General features: G+C 35.0%; 1 protein-coding gene across 3 annotated transcripts in view; it reads right to left on the reverse strand.

Annotated features, from left to right (window-relative positions):
• The window catches only part of LOC106672544 (semaphorin-2A), a 702354-nt gene that overhangs the window by 149701 nt on the left and 539322 nt on the right, over positions 1-13331 (reverse strand). Inside the window, exon 1 of one of the 3 annotated variants that reach the window (XM_024226294.1) lies at positions 10687-10833. The exons of the other annotated variants lie outside the window; for them this stretch is intronic. The gene's annotated coding sequence lies outside the window, so the exon portion shown is untranslated. Of the gene's footprint in view, positions 1-10686; positions 10834-13331 lie in introns of those variants that run through there. 3 annotated transcript variants of the gene reach the window in all.

The following is a 13331-nucleotide window of genomic DNA, read 5'->3' on the forward strand; positions in this document are numbered from 1 at the left end:
AACTTTAAACATGGTATATTCAACATAAATACAATCATTGTTTAAAATCTCGGTTATAAAATTGTAATTAGGCCGAGAAGCAACACTTACAAATAAAGAGTGAAAAATCTACATTAATATCACAGAGATCAAATTCTCAAGTGTTTTACTTGCACAAATTAAAGTAAAGCAATTTAATTTGTAGTATACAGAGGAACTTAAAGTCCAAAGCTGCGTGTTGCAGACAAGAGGTCAAACCGCTTTATAATACATTTTCATTTTGTGATCAACAAAAAAGATAGGGGTTTGCCGATATTCGAACTCAGAACCGCTAACCTGGCAAATACGAGCCTCAAATTGAAATATTTAAAAGGATTTACGTCAATAACGCAATACGAACTCAAGATTAATTTGTATTTCAATTAATTAATCTTTGTATAAGGATATATGTTGAGATAAAAAAAGCCTGTGTCACGGGCGGGATTCGAACCCACGACCCTCGGCTAAATACGCCGCTGCTCTAAACATTTGAGCTATCGTGACTTCGATCCACTCGGACACTAAATTCCCATCTCAACCCAAACTTTCGAGTTTTCCCTCCTTTTTGCCATTTTTCAAATGTCGTTTTTGAAATGAATGTTTTTATTTCAACCAATAGCTTATACAAAGATTAATTAATGGAAAAATGTTATTCGGTCAATCGGACCACGAACTATATGGAATTAATTTGTATATTTTTAACAGATAGAAAAAAATCCTCGGGAAAAATCGTTCATAAAATATAAATAGCCCCACGTTGAATTATTTCAGTAAACGTATGTACATACATGTGCGGAATGATATCATCTATAATGAAAAAAAAAATAGTATGATAATAGATCACACAAGACCATTAACAAATATTTCAATTGCCAGGAGTGTGAAACAAGAAAATAATTAAAAGGGAGTATATAGGTGTATGGTGGAACATTTGAAATGAAACGGATTAATATCATGTTTGTTCTTCATGGGTGGGACAATGCCGGTGACAAAACCAAGTGTTCCACAACTGGCCCCCGCTGGCAAAACCACAGATAGGCTGGCACGTCCACAAATCATATTTGTGGCAAAACAAAGGTGTTTTAGATTTTTAGGAGCGGGATGGGGCAAATGAACCTGGATTTCTATTTAGGGCCAACGCCATCTGCCCCCGGCGCTCCCTAATTTACTACCGGCAGTGTAAATGCCCTTAACCCTTCAAAGGGCACGACTAAATCAAGGAGCAATAATCTCCCTTTCATGACCCATCCCAACAAAGAAATTGCTCTTTTCACCCTATGCTCATAATATAAAAAAGAAACGATCATTACTTGTCGGAAATTGCATTTTTTCCTTCAACTTTCCAACGGCCTTTTGTTATTCATGTACTAATTTTATTGAGTAAATTGTGAAATCAGTTCGAACTACCCAATTTCTTGCTGGGTGAAGGAAGGAGACTGGATTTTGTTTTAGTAGAAAAGGTTAAAGATTTGTAAAGTTTAATACTTAAAGGTTTTGCGCGAATCAAATTTTGCCCAAATTACGTTTTTTTGTGAACAATTTTGTGATTATAATCTATACCAATTACTGCCAAATTATAATAGTGGTTATTTTATCCGTGTTTTCTAAAGCTAGAAAAAACTGGGAAAATAAAGAAAATCCATAGCTAGATAAAGGATGAGACAAAAGTTGTCTCAGGAAGTTTGAAAAAAATTTCTTTCTTTCAGAGAAACGCCAACATCTACGGACTTGCGAAGCGTAAAATTCTTCAGCAGAGGAAATAAAACACAGGATATCTTTTAGATGCTTTGGTGTATTGGCTGCCAAGCTCATTAAGCGACAGAAATTTAATAGACCGCATTTCTGTTTGTGATTGGCTGTCGGAGGGCTGAGTTAACGATCTATTTTTTGGAAGATTAGTGATGGGGGATGAAAAGTGGACCCTGTATTATAATCATGAATGACGGGAAAAGACAAATGAATCTCCTTCAACCTCTTCAGAGGGCGGATTCTACCTCGAAAGATCGTGATAGTTTAGAATTTTATAATATTTCTATATGTATATGTTAGTTAATTAAAAAAAATTACGTACTTATTTTAAAAGCTAAGAATTTTTTAATTTCCCAACTGTATATATAAATTATATATATGTACAAACACATAATTGGGTGTGGTAGCCATTAGTCGCTCACTGTTTATGCAAGTACGGTTTTTTAGAGTTGTACAGAAGTTTTACTCTGCATCAAATCATATAAACAAGTCAAATCAAGTCTAAGTGGTATTTCTTACATTACCTTTTAAAAAACACGAAAAGGAAAAACTACAATCCATCACGACCATTTCTAACGTTTGATTTACGAGACGAAGGGGGCGGCAAGAAGTACAACAGTGTACCTACGAGGACGTTATTTTCTCCATCTCTCTCCCTCTCTTTATCAGACGATCAATATGAGTTTAAGTATAAGTTAAAATCCTACAATGTACATGTGGAGCCTTTTGCCCTAACCCTAGGATAATCGATAGATCAAACAAAGCGAAAACGAAAAGCTATCCATCACAACAGGACATTAATAAAAGATGCGGGGGTCTTTAAGAAATGTCTTTGTACAATTATTCATCTGGCATTGATTACATGCAAGCCATTGGTTATATCAGTAACAAAAAAAATATCAATATGACATTGAAAATCTTTTCTCCTTTTTACTGGGGTGGTTTATCATTTTTCAGTTTTTAATCTGTACGTTTTATAATTAACAATTTATCACTAGCTATTATTGCTGTAAAACCAGAAATTCTCAACTCATTGAATGATCCATTATATTTCGTGGTCCGATTGACCAAATAACTTCTTTCAATTAATTAAACTTTATGTAAGGTATTGGTTGAAAAGAAAAAGTTAGTGTCACGAGCGGGATTCGAACCCTCGACCTTCAATACGCCGCTGCTCTAACTACTTGAGCTGTGATTGAAACGTGACTATTAATAGTTTTATTGGTACGTAGATATTATTAATAAATAACTCAGGCCAAAATGATCTGAAAGGACCAAGATTCAAGACGCAAGCATAACCAAATGTTATTATCGTCATATTTCAGTTTTCTACCCTTGCTTGTTTTTTCTTCCTCTCTACCATAGAACTTCCCATAGTTTCTGATTTTAAATCACATATGTTCTTAAATTTTTTCTTATTTCTTTTTCCATTAAAATATTAAAAACAAAGTATTTTTACCAAACCTGTTAAACACAATCTTTTTAATTAATTATTATTAATTTGTGCGTTCAGGTTAAATTAAAATTTAAACAATATTTGCATATAGGTTTGTCTTGATAAATTCAGATGAGTGTCTACTGTTTTAAATTAAAAACAAAAATTCACCCTCTCTCACCACCTAAAGAAATTTAATCTTCAATGACAACAAGGATTTCGCCATTGGGAAGAAAGGGGGTGTTAGGTTCGCATAAAAAAACGTGAACAGGGGCGGAAGATTGGCATAAGTGAGGGTTTATATTGTAGTCACATCCCTTGCTCGGCTGACATAGGTACCTTCTCTATTATCGCAGCACGTGTTAGACAAACCGTCAGTTTTGAATATTTTACACGAAGTCGAAGGCAACGGGATGGGGGAGAAATCTCTCGGTACAGAAGGCCGCAAGGTTTCCCTTGTAATATTTATCCTAGCTTGGATGTTTCTTCTTGGCCGATTAATTATTCCTGGTGCCTCAGCGTAATACATTTCGTTCCGCATTAAAACATGCCGTATTCTTCCATTCTCATGTTTAAAATAATTGAAAATAAAATTCACTATATTGAGAACATCATTGAACAAACAAGGTAACAAATCAGTGTAAAAAATAACATGAGCAACTACCAGATGATGAGCAGGCATTTCGTACTTTAGTTAGTTTGGTAGTCTTAAAATATTGATTATCATTGTAAAAGATTCACCTCAGAGCCCAACTTAAAAAATCAGGAACGATCATTGCCTGAAAACTACATTTTTACGATTGTTTTCAACCTCGAAGGGAATGTAAATATTAATTTTATGTTAAGCACTGATCGATCAGTTGAGGTATATTGTTGAATAATGAGATCAGGTGAATGTCTAAGATAAATCAAAATACAGGTGGATGATGTAGCCATGGGGGAGTCTCCGTTACTGGCGGACCTCGTCATGAACTACCTGATAGATTGGATAGTAGCCCGACTTACAGTTACCACAACATTTATAAGTAAATATACAGATGATCTCTTTCTAATAATCCATTCTAGGCAGCTATATTACCTTCTGAATATTTGTAATATTTACCATCCGTTTATACAGTTAACATATGAAATGGAAAAAATGGATCAATAGCATGTTTGGATGTAACATTAAAAGAGGTCCAAGCAATACCATTGTTACGCATTAGTGTATTAAAGCTGTACAGTGGTAGGTTTTTTGACTACAGATCGAGACATGCTATGTATAAAAGATGACTTGTCAGAGGAACCTAATTTCTATGGTGTTTACATTTAGCATACATACAATGTTTTAGGAAAATAACAAAAATGTATTGATACTCTTCATAAGAATAATTACCCAAATTCAGTATCCAGGCGCTTAATTAATAACTGTCTTAATCCTGAAAGACAGCTCGATGACATTGAAAACACAAACACCCGTCCCTCCGATTCTGTCGTCAGAACATCCATTACTTATGCACATGATTATCGAGTAAATTAAAAATTACGATTTGCTCGATATATACCTGCCATTAAAACAATCTATAAATATAAAAACAAGGTGGCACGGCTACTCGCCAAGGTGATAGACCTAGAAAATATGGAAATCCAGCAGGACGTGGAACATGTTTAGTTGTCTGCGGTGTGATATTAAATACCAAACAACATTATTAACATAATAAAATATGTGATAGGGAAGTCAGAAAGAAGAAACGTTGTTCCAACAATGTTGCATATAGGGAAACAAATCATACAACATAAGCATAGATAATTCGGGCTAAGCAATACACTGGGATAGAATTTTAAAAAGAACCGGGAAAGGCTAACTCTCCAATCAAGTACTATCTCGAAACACCTAGTTACCTCTCAATAATGTGTTGAAGTCTAGTCATGTTGTAATTATTTATTACATAAGCCAAAGAAATTTTAAATGTTTAAGTTAATTGTATATTGTTCTAGATAATAAGTCTTAATTAAACAAAGTTTAAAATAAGTCAACATTGGGTTGTCCTGAATCACAGAAAACGAACCCCTTAATAAGAAAATAACAACAAAGGTGCTTGTACGTTTTAGGTAATATTATTATAAAAATAATTGTAGTATTCAACTTTAATCCGTTGATGCAATGTTTGTTATGTTTAGACCTTGATTACGGTTTTATATAACCTGAAATCTTGGCAAGTCGCTGCACTTTGATTTCTATTAGACCACACACATGTCTACATTCAACATTTTTGCTGCTTATAGTTTGTATTTAAATAATAGCATAATTTCAATTAATTATTTTATTATGTAAGGTCTCGGTTGAGATGGAAAAATTAGTGTCACAAGCGGGATTCGAACCTTCGCCTAAATACAGCATGAGCTATCGTGACCTCGATCCACTCGGACACCGCGTCCCCAGCCGAAGGTCGTGGGTTCGAATCCCGCTCGTGACACTATCTTTTTCATCTCAACCGAGACCATACATAACAAAGAATAATTAATTGAAAAAGTAATTTGGTCAATTAGACCACTAAAACATAATGGATTTAATAGCATAATATTTAATTATACAATCAAAAATCTCAGTGCTGGTAGACATGCATTACATAACATGTTTATTATGGGAAAACTGCATAAAGCAGGAAATAATGAATAATAAATGTCGTTGTAAGATAATATACTGTAAACCAATAATAATAAATATATTGTATTATTTTCATGTTTTTAACTGTTTTACTCATCAATATTTGAATGACTAAACTAACAAAATGTTCAATAAAATGCAACGAATAAATAAATCGCAAGTACGAGACGATATATAATTAAATGAAGTAAAGGAGTGTAGGATGATTTAATGAAATATTGATTCGGTACCTTCACGCTTCTTTGATATCGCGAAAGAAAATTGACAATGTTTATTAAATCTTTCGTTGTACGCACCCCTGCAGGCGTCTTCCGCTTCGGCGAAAATCATTATTGCATTTTCTGCCATGGTGGGCTGGAAACGAAGAAGTAGCCTGGGATTTCGAGGAGACCCTTTGAAACCGGGGGTATTACTTCTCGCCGAGGACATAGGAAATCAACCATCCGTGACCGACAATACAATTACTCTTTTGCGACATAAGTACGTATATGTGGCAACGCGAAAAATTAAATATTACGCTCCGCCCGGAGGAGGAAATTCGCCGGGGTAATTTATAAGCGCTGCCCCAACAAAAACAGCAGGGCGTGAATAAGCTTGTGTGAAAGGTGGTAGGCTGTGGTACATGAAAGGTGGCATGTCCTTTCAGCCACCTGCAATCAAGATTGTATGTCCTACGGGATAGGTGATCTTTCTTTTACTCCCACCGTTCGTATTCAACACGCAGACGACCGCCCCTTTCAAAGAGAAACATTAACTATATTGCCATAACTGGTGAATGGACATTTGCTATATTCGATAAATTGATTCATATCGAAAGTAGGTTTTTTTTTCAAAATATATATTTAGTTGATCAAACGAAACAGAAATTTTGCTGAATGCTGCATTAACTTCCAAATGAACAATAACCAAGTTTCCTCTTAGTAGTAATATAATTGGTTGAGTAATTTTTTGAGTGTTTTTAGACATATTGCTAAGCATTCTAGTGATATTTTTGAAAGTTGAAATAGAACAAAACAGTATAAATTAAAAATCGAAATATCCGACGGGAGGATAATAAAGACATATTTTATTTTTAGCTGTTTTAAATGATAAACAATAAATTAATATTCCGTCTCACACTCACCCTCACACACACACACTTAACCATTTCTGCCAAGTCACACCCCTTTGAAAACGACGTGAAGAATGAATATATGAACTTCTATTAACTTCAGCACTTGTATTCCAATAATTTATCTCTGCAGTCACTGTTAAGGCATAATATTTTTCTGTCGGGGGAGAATATGTTATATTTTTTCAGGTATTCTTGCAGTATTTCACAGATATTACAGGTTTTGTTGTGATCCTTTCTCCGATAAGTAGGAACCCATGAGTTAACCAGGTATGACCATTCTTCAGACGGGTCAACACTATTTTATCTCCTTTTTAAGATTCTTCATGAGCTATGGTTTCACCTTTTGCTTAATATTTTTTATATTTTTGGTCGTAGTCATCCAGCAAGTTTGCCAATTTCAAACTTATTCTTTTCCGTCCGCTGGGCTAATTGGAATCTTAGCTGCATGTGGTAGGGATGCCGCTCTTTTGGCAGGTGGATCAACTCTATGGCATCTTGAATGCCAAAGTGAACCGGGATCCAACTGACGGTGGCCTATCCAGGAAGTAGTCTAGAATAAAATAGTTTGTAGTATGAAAGGAAGGGTTGGACTTATGCACAAACCCCCGTGACAATCCCTATGTGTGAATACATTAATAGACGAAAATTTGTGTTTTTTTGTGTGTGTACCGACGGGTCTTTTGCGGAAAGTAGAGTATCCGTGGATCTGTCGATTTAGGTAGGTTAGTTAGTATTTTGTATGAATGAACGAAGTGTTATAAGCCGGTAAGTCACCTAGGAATATTAAATCAATACATGCCATCAACTTTTACTTGTACATATCACTTAAAATATTCTACTCTCAATGAATGTATTTATTAGTGTGAATGATGGAAAGACATCGAGTTTATGAACAACCTACCGCTTCCCCAATGTAGTTTTGTAAATAGGCAAGGATTATGTTCAACTCTCGAATGTAAGTAAAAGGAAATCCCCTCTGGAAGGACATAAAAAATATTACGTATATTCAAAAGCGAAGGAACAATTTTCTGTATATTTACCAAGCTTTATTTACGGTTTTTTTCTCCTAGAATAGTTGGTACAATGCAATAACTAACACCATTTATAGACAGGCCCTCGTCATATTTATTTAAGGTTTATGCAAAGTAATTCTGAGATCGATTTACCGGGTAAAATGAAATATCTCAGGTTACCCTTTGGAAACTCCACCGAGAATTCATGCTTCGCATATTTTAATACTAATTTTCAATTAGACGTATTAATTTCATAATTTCCGCCTTAAAGTCCATTACTACCTGCATTACGATGTAAAAATGAGATTATTAAAAAAATATCGGCTAAGTTTTGGCAATTATTTTATTGCCAGTTTTTTCCGAAGTGGATGTGACAATTGAAAGACCGCAGACATATTCCAGGATCAAATATACATATTATTATTAATCCATATATATTTAGTAGTTGTATATATAATTAAAATAATTATGTATAATAATTAAAATCCGTGACCTTTTTTATTTTATATCTTTATATAAAATAAAATTATATAAAGATATAAAACCATAAATATGGTCGCAGCTTGACAACAAAGAAAATAAAATAATTATGGTAGCCTGTTAACTTCCTTTGGCAATCTAGTCGACAAGGAGTGTTTCTGCATTTGAAATTGCATCCATCATCCGGGAAATATCAACAATGGAACATTTCGGAAAATTCTTAATTTTTCCACGTTTCATCCGACATGAATTTAAGGAGAGGTAATTTTTCTAAAATGTCGTTATTCTAGTTTTGGAAAGCAAGTTCATTGACTTCAGCCGTTAGTGTACAGTTGACCGACCTATAAGAAATACTACTGCATAGCTATACAAATATTAGCAATCGTCATTCCTGAAGGATGCACCCTTATTTTTGAGATTCCGTTTCAGGAAGGACGAAGTTCCCCCATATTATGCCCGAAAGGCGTAGAGGGGAAGATGGATCGGACGAAGCGGCCCTGTTCGCCTGGCCACCCATGACCTCACAGCGATTGATTTTTTTTCACGTTAAGAATTCCGTTTTATGAAACCCCGACGGTACTGGTACAAAAACACGGGCGGAATGGCTGACGTTTCGCCGTCAAACACAACATACTAGCAAGCAAATATACTTCCAAAATGTCAAAACCATTCTCTGGCTACAAACTGTTTATAATTAATATTTACATCAAAGAACAATTCTAACAATATCCAGTGAAATATTCTCGACCCGCCGACATCCGGTATGTATGAATTACCACAAATCTTGAGACACCTGGCCATTCAACCCAAATTGTATAAGGACGAAAATTGGAAAATATTGTAACAATAAATTCTAACAAAAACAATAATTAACTTTTTCGGAAAAACTTAAAATAAAATATACAATGAATCAACAAGACAAAGCTAGCATATCAATATGAAGTAATCAGTCAATAATACGTACAGTAAAATTGTTTCAATAAAATTATTTAAGATACGTGATTATTTGTAACTAGAGCACAGATTCGTACATACTAATTTTTTTTTGGCAAAAGCTTACCACCATCGTGCTTAGATATTTATCCGAATATGTTGCAATGGTTCCAGTTGTTTTCATCCATATTTGAAAAATTTTGAATATATGTGCGTATCTATTTGAATAATATTACCAATTTGAAACCTTTTTTATTGCATAATTTAAAATATTAGGCATCTATGAACATCAGAGGAAAAAGGCCTAAAGATTTGATTCTGATTTCGGTTAACAATTGTACAGGAACAAATTCGTAAACAAACTGACACGACAGGATTTTCTTGAAAGAATTGGCATCTTATTTGAGGGTAACTTTAAAATTACATTTTCTAAAATAGTCTAGTATGCTTTTTCATATTTTCAATCTTGCATGTCCAAACAAAAGGCTAATAGCGGAAACTTTAACTTCTTCTGAAATAACTGATTGAATTTTTTCTTACAATTCGGAAATTATTAAAATCTTCAGAGGATTATGAACTAAATTGAATTTAATTATTTATTTTATATTTTAATATTTTAAATTACGTGATATTTCTGTCCTACTTCTTTTCAAAATGAATATGGGCTAGATTGAAGAGAAAAGTATGTTAAAAAATTAATTATTAGTCGGGATTTCAATATTATAGTACACATATAATTTGTATATTTTTAGGATTTTTATTGCTTATTAATCCGGGCTCTATTTGTAACAAAGTAAAGCTTTTTTTAGTACATACGTGATATATAATAGGTCTCAATTAGGGTTACTAAAATATCGAAAGAGAAAAAAGAGAGAAACAAAACAATTATTTGTTGTGTAGAATATTTAATTTGGTGTGTAGTTATTTCTTTCAGGAAAACCACTTATAAAATTGATAATGCTTATAGTTGTAAATATTTGTTCATTGTAGTTGTAAATATGTTGTTCACAATATTACTTAATTAGTTTCCAATGTCATTTAATAACAATTTAACTGGTTTAAGTGGTAAAATTTCGCAAAACCGTAATCTAAACTGCATTAATTCAAAGTTAAAAGCCAAGTAAAATGGGGAAGTAAAAGGCTTTAAAGCTGGTTAAAAGAGCGAATTTAAATCCAGCCGTCCACACTAGTCGGCTTTAAACTCTCGCTCCACCCTGTTTAATTAAACTCGTAATATTACTTCGCGAATTAAGGGAAACCTATAAAATCACGCCTAATTAAATTAAAGTAAGCTCACCTCAAATAAAACCGTGCTAGCACCTGTCATAAAACTTAAAAAAATTCACGCTTACAGGTAAAGACGAGATGCATTTTAAAGCTCAGCGCTTGCGAAACTAGCAGCAGGGATGTGGTGTGGGAAGCATTCAACAATACTGCAATATTCACAGCGTTCGCGAAAGTGGTTGACTAAGCGGTTAATTTGTGATGTTAGCACTTTGATAATTGCCTTAGACAATTTGAAGGGCTCCCGTCGGTTCATTAGTGGACTCGGAGCCGGTAGGTTCCGATTTATTTATACTATGTTGTGCCACGCATACTCAATGGGCCACTTTTCGTTCCGCGATACATCATTAACTTTGTCAAAGCAGATAGCGTTTTCTGTGATGACGTTCATCCTACGCTAATCCGGTTATATGGATACTACGTACAAATCTCCAACGTCTCTATGATTTTTTTTATACCATGGAAAAATGGTATTGATTTTATAAACACACTTCATACTTTGGATTGAACAAAACTAGCGAGGCAGAGCGGACCTTATAAGATCTTGGGATGAAATAAGTATGAGGCTCGGCTTTGTTAACGAAGAACCACAATTTGTCGGGCAGTCGCATCGGACCGTAAAACTGGATTATAACGGGTTGTAATTAATAAGCGTTAAACCCAGTTGTATACAAGCTAATTAATTGTCAAAGGGCAAATTGCCCTATAAACGTGTATAATATTTTAAAGAAATTTTCACATAAAATAAATCTTTACTTTCTTAAAAAAATGTCAACAAAAATTAAGTAAATTTTGTGTCCCAGTAAATTACAGCCCATTCTCCAAAAACGCCTACATAATGAGAGACTTTTTTAAATAGCCTTTGAACAAAATTAACAAAATACTGAACTGAGATAAGAATATAATGTAAATAATAGATATCTTGAAAAATACAAACACTGTGTATTTTATTCCTTCTATGTAAGGTTTTGGTTGAGATAAAAATGTTAGTGTCACGAGATGGGTTCGAACCAACAACCTTCCGCTAAATACGCCGCTACTCTGTCACTGGAGCTATCGTGACTTCGATCCTCTCAGACACCAACTCTCCATCTCAACCTACAACCGTTCGAATTTTTCCTCTTTTTGCCATTGTCAAATGTCGTGTAATCACGATTGGATTCTCAGCTACTTATGAAGTGCCCACCGGGAGCTGTTAGGGAAGTGATACTTCTTTTACTTATTAAATATTAATCCATTTACGTTTTAGTGGTCAATTGACCAAGTTACTTCTTCCAATTAATTATTCTTTCTGTGTAAGGTCTTGGTTGAGGGATTTAGCCGAAGGTCGTGGGTTCGAATCCCATTCGTGTCACTGACTTTTTTTTATTTCAACCAAGACCTTACATAGAAAGAATAATTAATGGAAAGAAGTAAGTTGGTCAATTGACCACTAAAACGTAAACAGTGTACTTTGTTCATAAATGAATATATGATGGAATGTAGACAAACAAATATTCATCTTGTATTCTTAACTTTTCGCTAAAGCCAAATTAGTCTCAAAAATTTCACATTTTAAATAAATCGTAATAAATAAAACAATTAACTTGTTTTTCGACAAGATGTTTTAACTAACTTGAGAATGTATTTAACGTAATTAAATGCCAAATATAGGCCGAAAGCTAGACACTTGTTAAATATCTCTGAACTGATTCACCATAACTCTGACACAATCAAAAATCACCTAGTCAATAACACCTACCTCATAAAAAAAATGCGAAATATAAGCTCATTTACTCGTACAGAAGAAATGAAACAATCAAGCTTAATTAAGTTAGTTATATAATATGTGCAGAGTATGTTGAAGGAATATCGAGTACCACCCCAATTGACTGAATGATATGTAAATAGGATAGAATGTATTTAAGAATGAGTGGGAGTATGCGTGCGTGTGGATCTAGAAACTGCATGCTTTGGGTGCTTTATTGACCGAGCTGTTGACAGAACCTGGAGCCCAACCGGTGGCTGAACGGATAAGACCGAGGTATGCTTCCCGATTTACTCATCGTCAACAAGACAAGAGGATCTTTAACGTCCGCACCTAGCCTATACGGCCTTATCGGACGTTTTGATTCTCAAGATGAGAGCTGACGCACTTCTGCATACGACGGAAAAGTGTTATTGGTGTAGTGGTGTCCCGACCCCTAAGGGTCAGTAGCCACGCTCTCCGCTTGTCCACTCGGAATGGTCGGGCCTGCATTGTGCGTCAGGTCGTACGCCGCACGCGAGGGGCTAACGGGCCGAAATACATCAGCCCGTGCCCCCCCTCGCGTACTCCCTAGATAGAGAAGTCAACTCTATCCCTCTGAGTGTAGAGGCTCCCCCAGCGTAGAAACTTTCGGGAACGCCCCGACAGCGGTTTCGGATTAAAAAGTGANTGGGTTCGGAAGCCCAGTCAAGCTCTCGCAGGCTCCCGCAGGTGCCTGTTACTACTTAAGGGTTGTTCCTACTCCCACTCCGGTACTTGTTAGAGTCTTCTCCCACACGAGTTCGGTGACATTGGTGACTATGAGGTTAGTTAATCAGTTCATTCACCTCGTTGGTTGCCCTTTGGTGAGCGACGGGGACCCTAATATATAGAGCCAACCGCCGCCCCCAGAGCCTAGAGACATTACTCCG

The sequence above is a fragment of the Cimex lectularius genome, unplaced genomic scaffold (assembly GCF_000648675.2).
Source record: "Cimex lectularius strain Harlan isolate CLEC.00 unplaced genomic scaffold, Clec_2.1 scaffold48, whole genome shotgun sequence".
Lineage (NCBI taxonomy): Eukaryota > Metazoa > Arthropoda > Insecta > Hemiptera > Cimicidae > Cimex > Cimex lectularius.